General features: G+C 49.3%; 1 pseudogene; it reads right to left on the bottom strand.

Moving 5' to 3' along the window:
• Positions 1–3,121: 3,121 nt before the first annotated feature.
• LOC114077929 lies at positions 3,122–3,707 on the bottom strand (annotated as a pseudogene).
• Positions 3,708–5,236: the final 1,529 nt, after the last annotated feature.

Here is a 5,236-nt window from a genome sequence, read left to right as displayed (position 1 = left end):
TCAACTTAAATTCGTTGTTTGTCCTCAAGCGACGCACTATGACTCACTACACAATCATTGTACAATAGTATCCATGCTTTATCCTTTGCAATCATTTGGCTATCAATCCCGATTAATCATCAAATCTATGCATGCTATCACTATTAGGCTTGAATTTTGTGGGATCAGAACATGACACAGACTCACCATGCATTAACACCTATCCTCTTCAATTTCTCACCGAGGTGCTAACAATTCCGGTATTGCAACTAGTGTCCTCACTTTAAAACAAGATCCTCATTTTTCACACAATGATTTCAGTTCGAGTATAAGGATTACTTTTCAACACTCGCTCCCAGAACAAAGTCACACTCATTCATACCTATTTCCATAAGCTTGCCCTTATTTTCACTGCCTTGAGTTCGCTATACAACCCTTAGGATTACGATAGGACTTTCTTAGCTAGTAACATAGGCTCAGGGTCAGGTAGGGTGTATTTAGGTATACTTTAGTGACTTTTTTCCCTGCTTGACATATCGGCTAAACCTTCCACTTTCTATCATTTTATCTCGCCCAGTTTCTCATATTCTTTCACCTTGCTATTTTCTCTTCTTTCTTCATTTGTGCAAGTGACTCTCTTCTTTTCTTTTTTGTAATTCTTGTATATTTTTCTTTTTCTTTACTTTTCTTTCAACGAATTTTTGTGTCACTTTACTTTTATTCTTTCTCTCTCTTTGTTCTTTCAACCCCACTTTCCAGAGAATTCCTCCTAATAGCCACCCTCAACTCAAGGCTTTGCCATGAGTCAAGGTACACAATACCCAAAATTGGGTCAGGGCCATAACGAAGGTTGTTCATGCATTAGCCACCCTCAACTTATGCTTTTGGCATAAGCTGAGGTGCAAATGTCCAAGGAGGGACCAGGGCCAACACATTGTTCCCAGAAAAGATCAGTTGGGGTGAAAAAGAAAGGTCTAATTTTAAGCTCAGATTATTTGGATCAAAGAAGGATAAATTTCATTTGGTTTCTTTTATCTAGGCTTGAAATGGGCTATATTGAATAAGGGCCTACGATCCTTTCCTANGATCCTTTCCTAATTGTCTATTACAGCTTACTTTTAGCAGGACTAACCAGGCAAGTTCTAGCTCAGTACCAATAGTGGACTATTCAAATTTTCCTCACACTCACTTGACATCTCATCACTATACCAGATTGTCAGACACCTAGTTCGAATTTAAGACTTAGGGTAATGCAATGGTGTAACTCTATTTCATGCTTAGAGCCACACAATTATCAGTTACTATGCCTAGTCATGCATTATTTTCCGGTTTATCAGGATATCATTTTAGCCATCATGCTCCAGAATTAAACTATGTACAAAAGATATAAACATGCCGGTTCAACAGAAAAAGTAATCAGTCTTTTGGGGAAAAAGAACACAGGCAAGAAAACCCCAAAAGAGGATAGTGAATTGGGCTACTCAGACTTCACCTAACACTCACTATCCATTTACCCCACCCCCAACAAAAAAAGCATGTATTTGTCCCCAATGCATAAAAATCTAAATACTAGAGTGGTAGGTGAAGCAAACCTGTGGCGCAAAGCACCGTCGATCAGCAAGATGGTGGGTCCGGTTCCCCGGAACCCACGTCCTCTGCAATCTGGACACCCTCAGTGGTGTCCTCAGCAACAACCGCACCATCAGTAGTGCCTCCTGCTATCTCCACAGTGCGGGAGCTAGATGCCCAAGCCGCCAACTCAGAGGCTCTTATTTGGTGCGCCTCCTCCTCAGCAAGGGAGGCTCTCCTCGCATCCTCTATCTCTCGGCGCTCCTTCTTCCGTGCTCGCACCTCGTCCTCTGCTCGACCCCTATGCCTCTTGGCACTCTCTCGAGGGGGAGGTGGTGGAATGTCAGAAGTAGCAAAAAGGGCCGCCAACACTGTGTCCTCAGCAGGCTCGACCGAACGGGCCTCAGACTCCGGCACCCTAGCCTCTAAGATCGTGTCGATGTCTGTACGAAAACTGTCGACTGCAGCCTGAAGAGTCGCCACATCCACCGGAGGGGCTGGTCGGGTAGCACTCTCAACTCGAAGGCGTCCAGGCGCTGGTTAACCTCAGCTATCTTCCGCTCTGTAAACTGCACCATTTTCCTCTCTAGGCGCTCTTCGGACTCAGTAATCGACTTCTGCATCCACGGCTGGATATGATGCAGAAGAGTGGCCATTTGTGCCTCTAGTTTTTGGACCCTAGCAAGCGGGACCAGTGCCGGTAGAGGGGCTGTGCGAGAGGAGCTCGGGGATGTGCTACTACCCGGGATAGACTCGACCGGGGTAGTGTCAGTGGACGCCGCCTGTGTAGCTGTGCGAGCCTGGGCTACCGTAGCAGCAAGATCATCAGCAAGTGGGGGCAGCTCCGGACGGGGCAATCTGCATGGAGCCAACTCATTGGCCTCGTCTCTGATGAGGCCGACGTCAACGGTGCCCTGCGGGGTCTTCAGCTGATCTACGTGCCATATGGGCACACCTGCGGACCTGCAAAGGGCAAAGATCATGCACGGGAAGGGGTAGGTGGTAGTGACCTTGAATGCCCTCTCGTGCATGACTGCCTGGAGAAGCCATGCGAAGTCCACCTCGAATCCGGCTATCATCGCCGCCATCAACACTGCTCGATCCCAGGTAACGATGTTATCAGCAGCTGTGGGGGAAAGGCAGTGACGGACAAGCAGCCACAAGAACTTTGCTGTGAACGTGAGGTTGGCCTTCTTGATGGCCCCCTTCGGCTCAGTCACCCAATCGGCACCCTCTCCATCTACTGACAGGTGCAGGGCCATCCACCTCTTGGTGGTCTCTCTCAGTGCTGGCTCGCGCAAGAACTGTCCATCCTTTACTATCTGCCAGCGGTAGTCAAACTCGGCAGTGATGGGGGTCCGAGTAGCATCTGCACTCTCGCCGTATAGGAACCGGCGGATGGCTGGCAGGGAAATGTCAACCTGCACGCCCCGGACTCGAACCTGCTCCAATGGGGCCTGTTTAGCGGGAGCAGCCCGCCTGTCGATCTGTGATCGGAGAGTCGCTACATAGGACGCGTAGAACTCTCGGACCATCTCCTCGCTGTATCGTCCCAATGGACGTGCTGTCCACTCTAAGCGATGCCTGGTGAAGAGGTTATGAATCTCCGGCATCGTGGGAAGGCTCCCTGTGAGTACCCGCCGCTCCAGGGTGAGTGTGCGAGTCATTACTCCTTTATCGGTCAAGAACTTTGCGTCGGAGTAAACTTGAAACTGGCCGTCGACACACCACCGGTTTGGCTGGTCAGCGGCTGGGGTGGGGACCTGAACTGGTGCGCCGGATGTAGAGTCTGAACTGTCAGCCTCATCAGACGAGGCCGACGCTGCAGCAGTGGCGGGTGCGGGAACCTCAGCAGAGACTGAAGCTTCCTCGGACCAGGATACGCCTAAGGAGCCAGACGCTCCTTCCTCATTTGTGGCTGACCCAGAGGGTGTGCCGGTCAGTGTGCGCTCCTCATCAGACTGGGAGGCAGTGACTACGCCGGACGCCACCTTTTTGGGTGTGGCTCTGGTGGCACGTGCAGCACGGAAAGGTGTGGAAGTGCCTGGGGGCACATACTCAGGGTCACGCTCATCATCAGAGCCGATGACCATGCGGGCAGACGGGGAGACAGACTTTGATCGCCCGCGTGCGTAGATTCGGTCTTGCTTTGGTGCCATAGTAGATAGTACCTGTAGAGGATCAATATTAGTACGAGTAGTGGCAAACAAGACAGGCAAAACCATACGAAATAAAACATTGAAAATAGTATGTCATTGCTATGGAAACAATATCACACGACGGGCCTGGTGACGGCTCGTCGTGGCTATGACGGACCGTCATGAGGTCCGTCGTGTTTTACTTAGACTATGTATATATGAAGAACCCTGAAGGAGAGTCTCTGACTAGCATGACGGTATATGCAGGACGGACCGTCACAGGTACGACGGTCCGTCGTAGGTGTCCGTCGTAGGACACTTAAAAAAAAATATGGAGACCCTTAGCAGAGGGGTCTCTGACCGTCATGACGGTCGTGCAGGACGGACCGTCGTGGGTATGACGGTCCGTCACATGTGTCCGTTGAAGGACACTTAGAAAAAGTGAGAGACCCTTAGAAACAGGGTCTCTCACAACCAGAACGGTTGTGCAGGAAGACGACGGTCCGTCACATGTGTCCGTTGGGAAACACTTGGGAAAAAAATGGGAGACCCTTAGAAACAGGGTCGATGACAACCGGAACGGTTGTACAGGACGGACCGTCGTCCGTTGGGACAGGGTGCTAGGGCTTTTGGAACGGACCCTAAGATGGTCCGTCGTGGGTACGACGGTCAGTCATCGGGGTCTCGTTCTGAATAACAGTGACAGAACTGGGGGTACCCCATGCATCCCCGATGAACCCACATGGTCTTGTAGTGTTTTGGACCTACATTTGTCTATCCCAACTACCTAGGAAACTAGCAATGCAAAAGCACCTATGTCTAGGGTTGTCAACATGGCAAATTCGAACATTTTGAACCTAGGTTTAGACATAATCATATAAAGGAAACAACATACGACGAAGAACTAAACTAATACTAACTAATAAACAAAAATGCAAGATAAATGAGTAGAAATACAAGACACATACCTTAAAAATTAAGAAAACAACTGGACAAGTACTTAGTGGCTAGGCAAACGCCCACAGCAGCAACTCCGACTAATAGGGTAACACTTTTAGGGCTTTGGAGAATTTTGGGGGAACAATGATCGAGGGGGAGAATATGGAAGTCGAAAAGAGAGGCAAGTGGGAGGAATAATGAATGAATGGGGTGAAATGAATGGTTGGGGGGGGGGTTTAAACGGTCTAATTTTGAAAAAGGCTCCAGTCGGGTCGGGTCGGGTACGACTCATTAATCACGCGACGGTTCCCCGACGACGGTCCGTCACAGTTGTGACGACCCGTCGTTGGTTCCGTCGTGTTTTCCCTAGTTTGAAAATAACAGAAAGACGTACCTGGTACGACGGAGGCATACGACGGTCCGTCGCTGGCGCAACGATCCGTCGATGTATCTGTCAGTGACTGCTGCAGAGTAGTTTTCTGGAGAATTTCCTGGTGATGTGCCTGCAAATTTAAAAACCCATTAGTACAAAAATGCTACCATTACTAAAAAGACTATAAGTATTGGGTTGCCTCCCAACAAGCGCCTGATTTAATGTCGCGGCACGACTG

Source organism: Solanum pennellii, chromosome 7 (assembly GCF_001406875.1).
Source record: "Solanum pennellii chromosome 7, SPENNV200".
Classification (NCBI taxonomy): Eukaryota; Viridiplantae; Streptophyta; class Magnoliopsida; order Solanales; family Solanaceae; genus Solanum; species Solanum pennellii.
Note: the sequence above shows the minus strand (reverse complement) of the source record. Positions and strands in the feature narration are given on the sequence as shown.